The 17,836-nt window shown below is 39.3% G+C and overlaps 2 long non-coding RNA genes across 9 annotated transcripts in view; one reads left to right on the top strand and one right to left on the bottom strand.

Annotated features, from left to right (window-relative positions):
• The window catches only part of LOC117248489 (uncharacterized), a 71,408-nt gene that overhangs the window by 45,809 nt on the left and 7,763 nt on the right, over positions 1 to 17,836 (top strand). The gene's annotated exons all lie outside the window — the stretch shown is intronic.
• The window catches only part of LOC117248488 (uncharacterized), a 115,512-nt gene continuing 107,460 nt past the window's right edge, over positions 9,785 to 17,836 (bottom strand). The window contains exon 4 of the long non-coding RNA XR_004500919.2: positions 9,785 to 11,908. This is a non-coding gene — a long non-coding RNA (uncharacterized LOC117248488). The remainder of the gene's footprint in view (positions 11,909 to 17,836) is intronic.

Raw genomic sequence — 17,836 nt, 5'->3', positions numbered from 1 at the left:
ACCTCCTTATCATCTGACGTCTGCAGCAAAAAACAAAACACTCCAGTGACTCATTGTTATCAGGGAGTTGTGTTACAGTAGCTTCACCTGGGTCATCTACCTGTCTGCCTGTGCTGCACCTGGACTCAAGTGAAAAACAACTGAAACATTTAACAATGACTTGACATCTTTAGATCTGAGTTTAACTGCCAAAATCCACACTACATATTCATTCTATAAGCAGGTTTTTCTGGGCTGCTGATTGATACTAATTTACCACAAACCAATGCACAAAGGAAATGGAGAGACAGCTCACAGCTGGAAAAGAATTACACTGGATGGAAGTGAAACCAGGGAGATCTTGGACACCAAAAATAAGCAATCAATCTCAAGGCAGACATTTTGTTTTTCTGTTTGTGAAGTTTAACTTTAATTTCAACAGCTAAACCGATAATAAATCCATCTGATGATTGTGAAATCTGTCCATGATCTCATGACTGATCATGAAAAAGTCCATGTGTATCCCATAAACTATTTATGCTGATGCATACATATAACAATGGTAATGCACATCAGTGAGGGCATGTACTCAGATTACAAAGCTGTTACAACTGCCATCATTGTATCCGACACCGTGTACTTTGTCCTTCCATTAAGTCCATTAAAAAGTGTGTGACAGTGATCCCACAGTATTAAACCCTGAATCATCACCTTTCTCTCTGTTGGTCATTATTCAAAACATGCGATTGATTTGTTGTCTAATAATAGCTGACTCGTATTCAGTTACTTAGTTCTCTGTGACCTCTTTGTGAAACCAAAGAACATAAATATAAACACTTCAGATGCATTCAAGTGCTGCTGCATGAACGTCTGTCAGTCACCAGAATCTGATTTCCCCACGTGGGTCCTAATGATGCAGGATGACAAACACCAAAACTGTCCAGTTGATGAGTCAGAAGATCTTCATGTTTACTCCTCTTAGTTAGTTTACAAAAAGTCAGCGTGAACAGGAACTGAACCAAAACTAAAATGCAGCAATACATATGTTTTTTCCCTCTGGTCTGGACCACATGAACCCAACTACAGGAGTGAAAGCACCCAAAGTTTTTGCACTCAGGTCCTAATTCAAGTCCCAAGTCCTAAACTTTGAGTTTTGAGTCCTAACCAAGTCATAATGTGCTCTCCACCAATGTAATGCCATTTTAACAACTGTTTTAAAACATTAAATTTCCAAAACTAGTGAAAGCTTTTCAAAATTTGCATTTATTTGTTAAAACAGGTTTGTTGGAAGTTTCATGTCCGTATCTTTCCACCTACATGTTTTGCACACAGCAGTTCCTTTTTTGTTGACCACAGCGTAGTTTTTGCACCCAATGAAATTGTCTTTGCTTTAACGTTTCCAACAGGCGCTCATTAACATAACGTTAGTTCTTCATTGTTGTCTCCTGCAACTCAAATGGATGCTGTTGGGTTGATTTAAACAAAGTGGATTTGGGACTCAAGTGTCGACTCACTGGGAGTGAGTAGTGTTAAGTTGATTGTGGCACACTTTTTAAAATCACATACTTTTTTATCCTTTGGCTTTGTGGGAAGGTGTCAAAAAAAATTTTAATTCAAAAGGCTCAAGTCCAAGTGAGGTAATAGGTCATTGGAGTCAAAGTCCGAGTCCAGTTGTGAGTCTTTTTTGATTTTTGTCAAGGCATAAGTCATTAAATTTGTTACTCGAGTTTAACTTGAGTCCTTGTCATGTGACTCGAGTCCACACCTCTGAGAATTAGTATGCAGTATGGAACTGGGCCACAGCTTCAGAGTCTACAGCAATAGCAGTTCTTTGAGCGCTAACTGCTAACATTAGCATGCTAACATGCTCCAAATAACAATGCTATGCTGATGTTAAGCAGGTGTTAGCATCCTCACATCTGTGTATTCTAAGTTTTGCAGGTATTTAGACATAAGCTGAAGTATAAACAAATTTAAACCGATGATGGCGCTACTTGCAGACATTCCCAACCCTTGGAGTGTTGTTGTGTGTGTCCTCAGCTGACCTGATCAAAATGTTAGAATTCAGCCTCTTCTTTTCTACCCTGGTCTGTCACATCTAATCTTTGCTCGGGTCACCAGATCAAACCAAAACCACAAACAGACATATTGTTCCAGTCTGCCCTCCCTGCGAGGCTGTAGAACAGCATCGGGCTGCCAAAACTGTTGACTCACTTAATGGCATTGTGGGTATGATTATATCTGATATCCAACTGTAGAAACAACCAGAATTTACTAGGGCCACCCAAGACTTTTACTCCTTGCATGCTAAGTGCTTTTTTTTCTTGTGCCTTTTCAAACTTTAAATAATCACCAAAGGTTTTTTTTAACATGCATGATTTCCTTTTGATCAACAAATACAACTACAGTCTCGTCCTTCCTTTTCTCTGTTAAAACTGAGGCAGGCTAAATGCTCGACCATCTTTTCTCTTTTATAAATGTGACTTGACTTGTTTGAGGAGTTTTCAGCCTCATTATCACTGTTAGAAAACACAAGTGTAGAGCCACAGATTTTTGAGTTTATTAAAAAAAAAGTTGATATTGTATTTTCAAGGACAGATTTTAATTACAAAATGTGAAATATTTACACAAGAACTGTAGAGTAAGAACTGAAAGTGATTGTCCATTACGATCTGAAGAACATGTGACCAAAAAACAACATAATCTAATCCTTCAGTTTATTCCTCGACAGACGTCATCTCATCTCTGCCAGGAAAAAAACTTCACTAACCCTTGTGTTTGTTTGTTTACATTTCTGACCTTATCTAACCTGTACTGTACTTTACAGTACACTCATAAAAGGCATGTTCGACTTGGACAAATATTTACCCAGTCTCAAATGATTAGCACTAATCGAGACTTAAGGAAAACACCAAATACCTTTAAATCCCAATTTAAGAAATATATGTGAAGAAAACATTATGAGAACCTTGAATTGACGAGAACATGAGCAAATATTTAAGGGAGTCAAAATGAGTTTAGATGTTTGTAAAACCCATTTAAGGGAAAATTAGAGACCTGGTACAGATGTCTCCAAAAACTAACTTCACATGAGCTGACAGTTATTCAGTGCAGGGCTTCTCAGAGTCTGACACTTCACCCCATCCAATGTGTCGTCCAGCATTTCTCTTACGTTCCCATAATTTGGGGGGTGTAAGCAAAGTGGCGACCCTAGTAGCACATTTGGTGCCATAGACGAGGCTTTCCCTGATTTCCTGCCAATTTCAACACAGATTTGTTGTTTTTTTCATGTTCTGTCTCTCCATGTACACTCCTCAGTACTGTAGTGGTAGCTGAGTGGGCACTAGAGAGCTTTTGTCGTTTGACATGATAATGATACAGTATGTTTCTGGGTTCATGTGACGTCAGATAACTTGCCCATCTCTCTGAGAGCAGGTAAAGTGTAAAGAGCTGGGGAGGAGGAGGGCAGCAGGAACCCAGAGGCCTCTCTATTATGTAGTATTTAGTAGGCTTTGCTCTGCAGTTATGTTGTTGTGGCGTTATGTCATATTTCAAAACAATAATAGTATTAGTAAAAAAAATAGTAAAAGATAAACATTTAGATTCTTTTTCTTCCCCATTTATGGCGCCCCCTACGGATGATGGCGCCCTTAGCATTTGCCTGTACTACCTATGCCACGGGCCAGGACTGTGTAAGTAGGAAGTGCACTGTTGCCATGCACTCACTGAGTTAGCTGTGGGCTATAACATTAGCCCATGCTTAGTCAATATTTGTTTACATTTTGGCAAACCGTTAGTAAGGACTTGGACACGTGGCATTTTTCCGCCCTCAAATCCGTTGTTATCAATGTAGATGTGCTGAAGGCCCTCTTAAAAGCAAGAGTGAAACCACTGCAGCACACAAGCGTTCCCAAGTCCCTATTTTGCTAATGTTGCTAACTGCTAATCCCTGAGATAAACAAACTTCAACTTTTTAAAGGCTGTCAGTAAATAGTTTGTTGGGCACAGGGAAACAGAGATCTGTGTGGGTACATGAGACCCTAAAAAAAGAGGGTGGATCACGGGGAGTACCACCACTTGGTCCAGAAGAACAATATTTATTTATTATTTTTAGCTTATTCTATCTTATTTAGTATAATTATTAATGGGAGTCAGCTGGCAGTCTTGTTGACTTGGTGTGTGCTAGCATACTGTTTTTATGCCTCTGTGCCGCTGCAATCTAATTTGCCCTTTGGGACATTAATAATAGAACTGAACTGAACTGAACTGAAGCTTTTCCTCCATGATGGCTGTTTCCAGGCATATTTTAGGATGACTCAGGGGCAGTTTGACAACCTGCTGTCTAGTGTTGGACCATGTAGCTCTGGGTATCCAGCAACCACTACCACCAGTTTCTCCTCTATTGTTCATCAACTGTAAACTTGTTGTTGTGACCACCACACAAGGCAAAAAAAAGAAATGTCTGTCTCTACTGAAGCTCTAACAATATATAGGTTACTCTTTTTAACCTGAGACTCTGGACTCTCATTCATGGATACTTTTTTCTTCAGTGACCTAATTGGTCAGAGGTCTGGATGTTGACAGACTGTAATCCGATACTTAGAACATAACCTGCTCCAGCGCAGGTTAACTGTTGAGCTTTAGTTACTACGGTGATTTATTCCAGTAAAAAGAGACCAAGCTTCATAGTTAACCCTGAAGTTACCTCGCTAACTCCAAATTGTGCTTTGTAGTACAGGCCTCGGTGTTAGCCCGATATACTGACCTGATCCTAATGAAATCAACACTATTCCTCTGCTCAAAAATAGTTGTCCAAATAAATCCTCTGAATCAAGATATGGATCTGTCATGAAATGGCTGATAAACAAGTAAAGTTTTTGATGTACTCTACTTTTCGCTAAATGTTCGGACCTTAGCACAGGCATCGACTACATCTGTCCATATTCGGAGAGCAGAGGTCAGCACTTTATCCTTGTGTTGATTTAATGTGTGAGCAAACCCAAATTATATTTTGTGTGAATTAAATGTGATGTGCTGCTGCACTTTGCATTTTGTGTAGTTATTTTTCACACTGTTTGATGATCCAACCAAGAGTTGTAAATAATGTAGAATACAGTTTCAGCCGCTTGGTGTCCGCTGTCATTATCACTTTGCAGCGTTTTTGACAACAAAATCTCTCTTCCTGTGGTTAAGAGTTCAACTTATGTCCTCGGTTGTATGTGAACATGTCCTAAATGTACTTTGCAGAAACGTGAACTGCACTTTGTTCTCTTTCCAGACAACAACAACAGACCGCTTCCTCGGCTCGAGATGCTTTATTGGCGTATTGTTTCTTGCAGTCAGGATTCACTTCTGCTGAACTTCACTTGACAGTCCTGAAATCTGAAAACATGCTGAGCTTTATAGGCGGACAAATATACATCTCCCCTCCTCTTTCTCACTCTCTGTCCCTGACTCACTCCGCCTTGCTCTCTTTCACACGCACTCTTTCCTGTTCGGTATGTGTCCCTCTCTTCCTAGTTCACACGCTGTCTTTCAGCGACCAACACACACGATCTGCCCTTCTTCCTTTTTTTAGTCAGCATTTTTATCTCACTCTTGAGCTCATGTAGCTGCTTTTTTCAGGCTGCTGCTGACCAGATTTTGTGATAACGGCACAGTGTCTTGAAATAAATAAGAGCACAGGCACGCTCCTAAATCAGAGATCTCAAACTCAGATTACCTGGAGGCCACTGGTCAGGTTGATCTCTCCTTCAGGGGTCACTCTGAACTCCCCCCTCAATATAAACATTAGCTATACACAATGAGAACAGCAAGTTTTAAAGCAGTCACACTAAACTCTGATAAACTGATCAGTTGTGCACTTCTCCTGTACAGAGTCATCGAGCTGTCATATGGTAGAAAAAAAAAAGTTGATGTTGAAATCTTTGCAAACAAGAGCTGTCGCAGGGGTGGAAATTTTCCTGTGATGATTAAGGCTTACTGCCAGTCTTTGTTTTTACAAATTAATTCTTCCATCCGTATTTTAGTGATTTGTCAATGAGCTTTATTGTTCGGCTGTTTTAGGTACATTGCTGCTTTTTAAATGACAAAGATTCCAGTTTTATAACTAATTAAATACTAGTTTGATGTTAAATGCAGGACACAAGGGCAAAGAGGTGCAGTTTTTTCAGCTGAGATGGCTTGATTATGTCTGGTTGCTATGATACAGAGTAACCAAGGAAGTAGTAGCGTCGGCACCAGGCCCCCAAGGAAAATGTGAAAGAAACGGTCATGACCACAGGGACAGAGCTCGAGGAGCCAGACTTTGGTGTCACTTATACTTGAGTCAATGGGGTCGGTGCGGCAAATCACACTATAACCCATCATAACTTTGTTGCTCACACTTTGACTTAAAAATGACATTTTTTAAATCTAAATATGCATGTACATTTTCATTATTTCCTTGACAGATCATGGCTCTGTCCAGAAGCTGCATCTTGGCCTCTGCTGGACGGAGCCATGAGGCTGTTTGGAGACCAATAACAATGAATATGAACGTGTATATTTAGATTAAAAACATCAGAAGTATCACATGATGTGTGTTTTTTAATCTGGTGGAGGGATTTTTCAGTCAAAGTTGTAACAAAAAAGATATGATGGGTTATAGTGTGATTTCGGCCCCATTGACTCCAATATAATTGGCACCAAAGTCTGGCTCCTTGAACGCTGTCATTTTCCTTGCAGGCCCACAGGAAGCAAGCAGGCTTTGAAGCCAAGATTCCTAGTGGCCAAACAGTGTAATTACACCATCACATGATGCTCTGTGACCCCAAAAAGCATTTTTTTCCGATTGTCTTACATGGTAAAAGAGACATTTTTACATTTTTTTGAGTGTCACAACCCTCGTGAAATTATTTGTTTAACTATCGGGATTTAATCCATTTAGTCGAATGAAATGGGGAGGGTTGAGAGAAGCTGCATGTTTGAATCATTTTATCCTAACTCCTAACATAAGAGCACTAAACTGGAAGTGTGTTGGCCGGCGGGAGTCTCCAGTGCTCCTGCTCTATCGGCCACACAGTTCAGACGCAGTGCTGGTCATCAGAGGGATTTTTCTATGTGGAAGTTGAACCATTTTGGCTTCATGAACCACTGGGCAACTTTATAGGAAAGAAATGGGCCTCTGACGCTCTATCCAGCTGTCTTTGCATGAGGCAGAGTACCTGGTCTGGATGAAGGGAAAGGCTCCAGTGCGTGGAGCGTGTGGGTTCAGTATTGTTTTCTCTTCCATTGTTTTTGTTGTTTAGCGATTTGATGGTTGGTTAAATACTCCACTAGTGTTTGTCCTGCCCCTCCTCCACTGTGATTGGACAGCTGGGTAAAAAGTGACAGTGATGAGCAGTCCAAGTTGAACTGTTTTCAACTCTCCATGACCAGGAAGAAAAAGCAAATGTGCAGCACTCAGCGCAGAATAGACGCAGTGCGCCTCATCACACTGCTGTCATTTGTAGCATAGTGTGAATATGCAGCACTCCCATAAAGAAAAATTGAAATACTGTGGTTATCATGACAGCCCTATTTCATACAAATTAATAAGTTTTATAGTTTTTAGTTTTATTTTACTTATGATATTTAAAATTCTAATCCACTATGTTTCAGAGGGAAATGTGCTTTTCACGGCACTGCATCTGATAGCTGGTTATTTCTCACATAAGAAAACAAAAAATATAAAACGTATAAAAGTTGTTTGTAAATCTGCAAACGTGTGGACGTCTCAAGTGACCACTGAGGCCAAAATGTGGTGTTTCAGGCCTGCTCTCTTCCTCTGCTCAAATTATTATCTGTGCCAGCTGACAGAGCACTGCAAAACTAATTTCAGTCCATCTCTCTGATGTCTTCGTCACTCTGAGACTCAAATCCATTATTTTTGTAGGACACAAAATTCAGTGTATCTCAGGAAAACACAAAACGGGTGTTGGGAAAGTAAATCTTTCAGCGATGATGCATGCTCTCACTGATAACCACATTTTAAAATTTAACAATGTGGTTTTTCAGCCCAAGGGTCTGAAACTCACTCAACCCATAAATGACGACCTCTTATTAGTCTTAAATCACTGCACTGTTACTCAGCAGTCGCACCCAGCCAGAAATTTAATGACCAACAGTTTATTGATCAACTGTTAAACCTAATTGTTCAAATGAAATTATATTATTTTCATTATGTACTTTTAAAGAGCGTTATATGAAAGCCATGAAGATGTATGTGAGAATCAAAATGTCCTCAGCTTATTTTAAAAATTAAAAACAAAAGTTTAATGTTGATCATTAGGAGTTTGTTTTTTAAGTGCTGTAGTCACATTTCACATCTCTTCACACACTTATTCACACAGATTTATCCCAGCTCACTCCACTTTCTAGAATCACTGAAATCAGTGTAATCATGCCAGTTTGCGGTGCCAAGACACACAAGCAGCCATATTGTGGCCCCCACATGTAGTTTCACTTTAGAGGAAGCACAGAGCAGTCCTGCTGTGAGTCCATGTGTTGCCTCTGATGCAGGAGAATAAATGTAACTTTAAGATAACTTCATAAGGGGTGGGCAATATGGCCCTAAAATAATGTCACTATATTTCAGGGTATTTTTGCAATAATGATATTCTGTAGTTTTATAGTTTACCTTCAAATATTCAGTAAAAACAAAAAGATCTCATTTCTTTAGTTTGTGAACAACCACAGTTACTCAGAGTGAGATTAGCAAATGTTAGCCACATGTTGATGTATAAACTGATTTGTGCTTTGCTGAAATAGAGGGAGAAGGAAGAGGGGAAGAGGGAGAAAGGAGATGGGAAAGATGGAGAAGGAGGATGGGAAGAGGGAGAAAGGAGGAGGGGAAGAGGTAGAAAGGAGGGAGAAGGAGAAGGGAAAGATGGAGAAGGAGGAGGGGAAGAGGGAGAAGGAGAAGGGAAGAGGGAGAGAGGGAGAAGGGGAAGAGGAAGAAGGAGAAGGGGAAGAGGAAGAAGCAGAAGGGGAAGAGGGAGGAGGGGAAGAAGGAGAAGGAGGAGGGGAGGTGAAGAGGGAGGAAGAAGGAGGGAGAAGGGGAAGAGAAAGAGGGAGAAGGAGGAGGGGAAAGAGGGAAAAGGAGGAGGAGTAGGAAGAAGGAGGTGGGGAAGAGGGAGAAGGAGGAAGGGAGGGAGAAGGGGAAGAGGGAGAAGGTGGAGGGGAGAGAGAAGAGGGAGGAAGGAGGAGGGAGAAGGGAAGAGGGAGGAAGAGGAAGGAGAAGAAGCCGCTGCCTCTGGGGTCTCATGTATAAAACAATGCATAGGATCAGTAGTAAAAATGTACGTACACACAAAAGCCAAAAATGTTGTGCGCCAAAAAATATTGGACAGTCTCTACAATCAGGCTTCCACCTCATCATGTGCGTCGCCAATTTCCTGTCTCCAAAATGTTCATGAGCACGGGTCAAAGTTTCTCCCATCAAGTCTGTTTTTATAGATCACAACCTTTGTGTGGGGAGTGGCGTACATCTCTTTGAGGCCTTGTTTTGTGCGTACACAATGTTTATAAATGAGACCTGGTCATGTAGCACCAATTCTAAAAGTATTTGTCTTTGTGCTGCATGGACAGCACAGGTTTGTGTTAAAAAATAAAAAATAAAAAAAAGACCATCTTCTCAACAGTAAAGTACTTCTCTAATTCTTTCAAGCAAAAAAAATGCCACACCTGACATTCAGTTGACCAAACCATTAATTGAAAAAATACCATGACCATTATTACCTTTTATATTAAAATACCAAACCAAGAGCTGGATTCAGTTTATCAATTTATTTAGATTGTTAAGACACAGGTTCATTATCTACAACGTACAGAGAGGAAGAACAAATTCATTCATTAGCCGATGCCACAAAAAAACATGCAGACATTTCATGAGTACAAGTTTTGTGTAAAATTAAATTTGAAACCTCACCTGCCTGAATTTCAAAATTCTCACAAATGATGACCTTTAAACAGTCAGAGAGGCTGGGTTCTGTTCTTAGGAAACAACAGGAGAAAACCTAGGAGCACACAAATTTGTAATTCATGTAAAACTTTCTAAATTAGCTGTCAAAATACTACTTGTTTTATTTTACAGTAGATAAGTGAGGTTAACTAAAAATGACATCTTAAAGACACCCAAGTGTCAGACGCTGGGCACTGATTTAAAATAAATAACTTTAAGGGAACTAATTCAAAGACGAATATGAAGCTAATCTCTAATTACTAATTTTATTCCTATGGTAGATTTGAGTCAAGTGGAACTAATTGTTTTCTACAGAGTTAAAAAAAGGAAGCGTAGTAAAGAAATTAAACCAAACAGGACTTTTAATATTTTGTCTCGGTCAGTGGTCCTTCTGTAGGGTCTTACTGCTCTGATGTAAAGTCTGCTACCACCGAGAGAATTTAGTGAACTCAGTGAACCTGTAACCAAACTCTGCAAAATATCTTGCATCAGCAACACAACACAACACAACACAACACAACACAGATCAGCAACACAGATTCCACCTCTCTGGGAAAGGTTTCCTCATCTCAGCACAAAATCAGGTGTAAGTCTGGCTCCTTGTTTTGTCAAGTTAAAGTGAAAAGCTGCCAGGAATCCAAATTACATAAAACACAGCCACCTATCAAAACATACAAATCTTTAGTGATCGTTCAGGGTTGTAAAAAAAACAACAACAACAAAAAAACTTATTCTAAATACTATTTTACTATTCATACATACAAATACAGCAGATAAGTGTAAAAAATAAAACTATAAAACAGTCTATTTACATGAAAAAGTGCCTGTATATCACTAAAAATATTCATAATTCAACGCTTTAAATTGGTTTTCCATATGTCTCAATCTGATTTAAACGATTGGGACTGGGGCTGATCAAGGCATTTTTAACTAATCGTGATCAGCTATATTGAGCCTGATCTTATCTTCTAAACTTGCATCAGCTGTGTGAAGCTTTCATGTACAGCAATGCAACAAGTGCAGCTGCCGTCAAGTCTTCAACTCTCCACTGTGCGTTCTCCTCCCCTCTGCTGAGCACCAGTGTGTGTGTGTGTGTGTGTGTGTGTGTGTGTGTGTGTGTGGGAGCTGGAGCTGAACCCCGCCCGCCACGAAACACCACATGTCATAAAAGAAAACGCATTATGAGGCTGTTTAGTTATGTTAATTACCAAAGTTATGCACACTTGTTTCAATTTACCTCAATGTGAGAATGTGTTGGCGTTGCTTTAAATTGTGACAGCACTGCTCGGAGGAGACACAGAGGTGCACAGTGGTGCAGAACCAACGACAGCCACGCTCACCACGCCACAGCAAGTGCAACAAAAACCCCTCGAGCAAAAGCCAATACGAGTGATATATGAATGTGGCCTGATCCGCACAAAAAATGAAGACTTCGCTGAATACTACTAAGACCCAGTAGTGCTTCTACTCCTTTGTCCTCATACAAAAATTTATGTCACTGCAGAATGTGAGTAATCTTTTACTTGCTGTGTTGACCACCAGCTGCGGTTCCAACAGCATCTGCATGACTTTACTGGGTGTGGAGATTTTGCTCCAAAACAGCCCACAAGCCGGAAAGAGTTTGGAAAGCCAAAAAAACCTCAGCACCTGGACAGTTAACAACACTGTCAACGTCCTGCAGGTGTTTTACGGTCATCTGGTGCAACGTGACGATAAAAATCTTACTGCCCCCTTCAAACCTCTTGAATTTGTTCTCCCTTTCAACATTCGGGCAAATTATTCCCTGAGGCCACTCCGCAGCACCATGTTTTTTTGCCAAGAACCAGCAGCTGCAAACCACGACACACAGCACCACCTCTTCTGTCGCTGCCTGTGGTCGCCACTCACCCGCCGCCCCATCTCATGATGATGATGTCATGACCCCAAACTGACTCAGCAACATTTCAACTGGAACGAAAGCAGAGAAAAACACTGTCAGGATGCTGGGAAAGGACACAAAACACATGGAGAGTTAATGTAAAGGCAGGAACATTAAAAATATCCAAACATGAGGTGACACGTTACATGAAGTGCTCAGGTGGTGTAGGGCATCATTACAGCATTATAGGCCTACTTTGAGCACATAAAATACAACAGGCTGGAACGGCACACAATCCAACACAATAAACTATCAGCTTTTATTGCCCATAAATTAAAATGTGCTTTTTGCAGACCTGCAGTGAAGAAAACATGTTTCAATTCCCTAAAAACAAAGCCAACAAAAGGAACAACCTGAACCACAACGTATTAAGGTTCCTCAGGTGTCCTAATCAGGAATTATAATATCCTATAATATGATATTTAATATAACAAATTAGGCGTAGAAAGGGCAGGGTTAATGACAGGATATGAAGCAATGACCAGCTTGAGGTAATGCTCTATAATGGCTACTGGCACCGCTGATGTGTTACAGTCATAACAAACAGATGCATCAAAATCTGGAGTTTGTTATTGGTTTGACACAGTTTTCCTCTGTTTCCTTTCTGGTGACTCTGGGGAGATTTTTATATAAATGATTAAAGGTCTCAGATGGTATTCTAGTGCAGATTAGCTAATGTTTAATAGCCTGTTATTTATGTCACATATGCTGCTGTTGCTCCGTCTCTCTTCTGCTTTTTTCAGACTCAATTTATAAAAAGAAAAACAAGTGAAGTCATTAATGTGATATTTATTATTAGAGTGATAATTTATGAATTATAAAATCACAAATCAGCAAACAAGTAGTGTGTTAAACTGAGTGTGTACTTGACACCTAAGTTGCCAAATGTTCCTTCTTAATCTCAATGATTTGCTAAACCAAGCCCTCAACCGGGGATTTGCAACGTTCTAAAAAAGCTCCTAGTTCACACCAAAAAAACTGTGCAACAACTCTCTGTACTTCTGTTCTGATTTCCAGCTTTTCAGGCTTATTTTCCAGCTGAATATAATATGCAGCTTCTTAAAATATAAATGAGGAGTGATGGTGAGATACTTGCTACAGTTGCATTTGTAGTAGTAATGGAAAGGCGAAAACATAAAACAAGATGAGCTTCAGATGGACCGTATTCATAGTAAATCTGCCATATGTCAGTTTTCATTCAAAGTATGTCGTAATGGTCATCTCACCTCCCACATGTCAACATGAGTTTTATATTTTTTTACTACTGAGAATGGGTACATGCAGCATGTTGCTTCCCTTAACGCCTAATGTTACCTAACAGTTCAGTGTTCAGTTTAGCTGATAGCCATACTATGCAGGCAGATGACTGGGAGGAGAGCAGACAGTCCTTCAGTGCTGTGTCTAACTCATGCAGAGTTCTTACACATTTTTACCAACACTTTAAAAGTTTTCCATAACTTTTCCTTGATATTTTACCCTGTTTCCATGACTTTATTTCAGTTTAAAATGTGACAGCATATTTTTCCCCCCAAAAGGAGACACAGCCTTGGTGATGACGCACTGCCAGTCTGGTCTATGTGTATCATGTAGCTAGGCAGTAATGATTAGGGATATGTATTTTAAGTAACTTCCTTATTCAAGTACTCACATTAAGTTATTACAAAGTACTCAAGTAGCTGCAGCAAAACAAAAAAAAGTAAAATGGACAACATCGTAAAACAAGTGCAATTTCAAATGTATGTATTTTTAACCATTTTTGACCATAAATTAATATTTTACATGAGAAAAATCTGCAAACTTTCTGTTGCTGCTGTTACAAAGGCAGGATTCCCACAGACAAGAAATTCATGGAAAAGTCCTGAAATTAGAAAAACTGTTTTCCAGGTCTGGAAATGGTTTGGAATCAACAGAAAGTTTTTGGAAAAGTTTTGAATGTGCATTATTTTTTAATATACGTTCATAAAAATCCCAAAGCGTGGATATTGTTTTTAGAAAATCCAAAAGAAAAAAAAAGTCACACCAAACACACTTTAATCTCTGTCAAAGGACACATTCAATTGCTGCAATATTTAATATACAGTAACTTGATTAGATTAACTTCACTGAAAAAAATAATAATGAACTTTAAAGACATCTGTCATGGCTCGTTAATATGACTTGTTATAAAGGCAGTAAGACTTCATGTATATGTTGCTTATATCCATTGGTTAAATACTGTGTAATCAGACTTTGTTTAGAAAAATATATTTTAATCATGTATCTGTCTGCGTGTCTGAATCCATGATGATACAGTGACAGAGGATGAGCTGCTGCTGAGCATCATAAGCTGTGTTCAGCTCTCACAACAGTTAATACTCTGCAGTTTGGGACACTTGTGCCTGCTGTTTAAGCTTCTTTGTTACGTTAACTGCAGGAACAAGAAGAAGATGTTGGATGCACTGAATTTTATTTGATCTATGTAGAGTTATGTGTGGTAGGTGCTTAAAACTGACTTTTATTTTCTAGTTAGATGCATTTTTAATTTCATAAAATAGTGATTTCTGTGCCGACCATCCTGGCCACCTCACTGTACACTGCCTGGCTCCGCCCCTGTAGTGCCTACTAACATAAAACATGTATTTTTTTTGTTCTGAAATCTGATTTGACACAAAGAACTATCAATACATGTTAAAATGACCCCTCTGCACCTCAGGTGTTCCCCATGATGTTCCCATGGTTTAGGAGACTTAACTTTTTTGTAATTATAGTAAAAACACACTTCCATAATTGCTGCCTTTACAAACATAAATACAAGTCTGGACAAAATGCAACTTGGCACACGTTAATGTTATTTCTTTACTACGACGCTTGTATTTGATAAACATCTGTGTACAATGTTCAGCGTCTTTGCAGCTTCCTGCTTTCCTCCCAGACTTTCAGTCCGCTGTCTGGATCAGACTGTTGACGTGACACACACACACACACACACACACACACACACACACACACTCTATAAGGCAGCGTTGCGGAAAACAAAGGAAATGTCGGGCTATGATTTTGACTAAAAATACACACTAAGTCACAATCCAGAGATGATCTTCCCGCTCTTATTAAACCAGAATTTTATTTCTTTTTTCCTCAACATTTCGGCTGCAGATGGAAGTTCAACAATAAGAGGAATTATGTTTAGGCACAATGTTAAAAAAAAACAAGGCACCAGCTTTTAAAGTAATTCTGAATTGTGTGTTAATCCTTTGTATTATGTGTTACACTGTGTGATAATTGGTAATGTGTACTCTAATTTTAGATTTTCCAGTCAATTTTTAAGGTACGTTTGAAAACATCTAAGCAGGGACGACTGATAAACATTCTGGCTTATTTAAAGTTCATTTTTCTCTGTAAAATAAATACCAGTGGTAATTTAGAGATATATTAACTTGGAGCGAGAGGTGCATCAGCTGACAAAATTCACATGAGAACTAAAATTAAAATGACAATCTGACTTACAAGTTCATTAAATAATAAATATATTTATACTGCCTTCTATTTTATCAAACGAGAAAACCAAAAGTGATGTTTTCATATCACAAACAAAATCTAGAGCTACCTTCACCCTGACCACTCAGTCTCAACACCATTACCAGTGGCTACATTCACAAAAACAAGCTTTACAGCATATTAAACTGAAGCTATTAATCTAAATCTATAAAAAGGAATAAATAAGCGCATGAGAAGCAAGACAATCCCTGGCCTCCCACGACCTTAATGCCACCAACAGAATCAAAATTACTGGAACTGTGGTTTAAATAAACATAATTTACATCAACATATTTTGGGCCACTTTGATTTGACCACGATTTTTTTTTTTAAGTGATGATGGACCCCATCTGCCCAGTCTAAAAAGATGAAAGCAAAGCACTTTGAAGTGTTTGCCTCACTGGCAGAAAAACAAAAAGAGCGCCTCACACTTTTGGCCACACAACAGACAGCAGGACCTCCTCCCCGACGCTTTGAGCATCACTGGAAAAGATGAGGCAGAGAGCTGTTTGCAGACATTTAGTCTTTTTAGCAGATGATATTTTGAAGAGTTTGAAGAGCGTTGCCCCTCATTATGTGTGTTGTTTAACTTGACTATTTGCCCATGTGTTTGTGTCAAGGGACTAATGGAACAATGATTTTTTGAGAATAGCCGAGTGTTGAGTGAGAGAGCTGCAGCTGGCAGCGGGGAAACAGGCTGGAATGTATTCTTTATTGTGCACCGTCAATTTAGATCCACTAGAGTGCTTGTTTTTGTCACTGACAGGCTCAGGTTGTTGTTCTAAGTGTCTGGCAACATTATGGAAAGGAGCCCTGCAGAAAGAGACCTTTTTTTTAAAGAGTAAAATCCTTTTTGTTTAACTAGAAACACCCCTGAAATCGCTTTCGCCAGACTCACCAGACTGTTTTTCATTCGACAGTCGACAGTTCAAAATAAAACTCACAAAAACCATCTTTTTCTGTCTTAACACTGTTCCACCAATCACCAACTCTGGTTTGGTTAAAATAAATATTTAACTCACCCAGTTAGATGTGAAAATATGCTGCCTCTATACACGCTAAAAACGTTTTGTTTTTTAAATGGAGTCTGGTGGGTTGGCCGATGGCCATTTTGGGGCTGTTTCAGATTTAATAAAAAGGTCTATCTCAGTAGGAATAATTTCCATAATGTTGCCAGACTGTTGAAATAACAATCTGAGGGTGGATTCAATATTGCATACTTTTTCTTTTTACTGTTAGTATGTACTACAGCTGTCCTTAAAAAAGTACGTACTGTTGCATGCAGTGTGCACAAAATCGGGACACACTACTGTCTCATTATACTACGCCCTGAACTTTGACCCTCTTGCTTTTATATCCATTACCTTCCATAATTGTGGCCTCCGACAGCTGTCAATCAGCTGTCAGTGAGCTGTGATGCGTTTGCTGCTCAGTCGATGTGACTTATCGTCCGCTGTGAGGATTGTGGGTCAAAATAGCCAAGCAGGCTTGCTGCAAAATCAAACCATAAGTAGTAGAACATCCTGGTGTTTTTGGCATACTGCATTTCAAGTACTATGTATTGAAACATACTTGATATTCCAGCTTATTATATAGTATGGTAGTACAGGTATAGGAATGCACAGTGAGCCTGTCAGTGGCAAAAACAAGCACTTTTCGGTGTAAACTGACGGTGCACAAATGCCCCAAGTGGTTACATTGCAGCCTGTGTCCCCGCTGCTAGCTGCAGTGCTCTCACAACTGGACTAATTTCAGAGATTGTTTGCTCCATTAGTCACTTAGACATTAAAACATGGTAATATAGAGTACCATTTAAAAAAATAACAGCGTGGGGTGTCGGTGGCTTAGTGGTAGAGCAGGCGCCTCATGTACAAGGCTGTTGCCGCAGCGGCCCGGGTTCAACTCCAGCCTGTGGCCCTTTGCTGCATGTCACTCCCTCTCTCTCTCTCTCTCCCCTTCACGCTTGTCTGTCCTATACATTAAAGGCTAAAAAGCCCCAAAAAATATCTAAAAAAAAAATACAAAAAATAACAGCGTTACCCTTTAAATCAACTGAAGACATAATCACTGGTGATCAAATCCATGTGTCTCTGATTGTCTAGTCGTGAGTACTGTTAATGTTGATAGTTATGACCCATAACTTTTGTTCTGTTAATGAGTGTTGTTTGTTTTTTAGGGAAAAACATATTTAAAATTTGATAAAGAGGATAAACATTCCACTTGCAGTATATTACAGTGTGCTGCTAAAATATTCATCTAATCAAGAGCTAGCATTTAAAGTCTTGTTTTCTCAAAAGAGGTAATAAAATCTGAGATAATTTCAACCTGTTTGTATTATCAATCATATTGTTACAAAAATTTACTAAAATCAAGAGTCATTACGTGATTCCAGTGAAGTGATTTGCTTTATTTTGAAGATTTGCTCACTTATTTCAAGAAAA

Source organism: Epinephelus lanceolatus, chromosome 17 (genome assembly GCF_041903045.1).
Source record: "Epinephelus lanceolatus isolate andai-2023 chromosome 17, ASM4190304v1, whole genome shotgun sequence".
In the NCBI taxonomy this organism is placed as follows: Eukaryota; Metazoa; Chordata; class Actinopteri; order Perciformes; family Serranidae; genus Epinephelus; species Epinephelus lanceolatus.
Note: the sequence above shows the minus strand (reverse complement) of the source record. Positions and strands in the feature narration are given on the sequence as shown.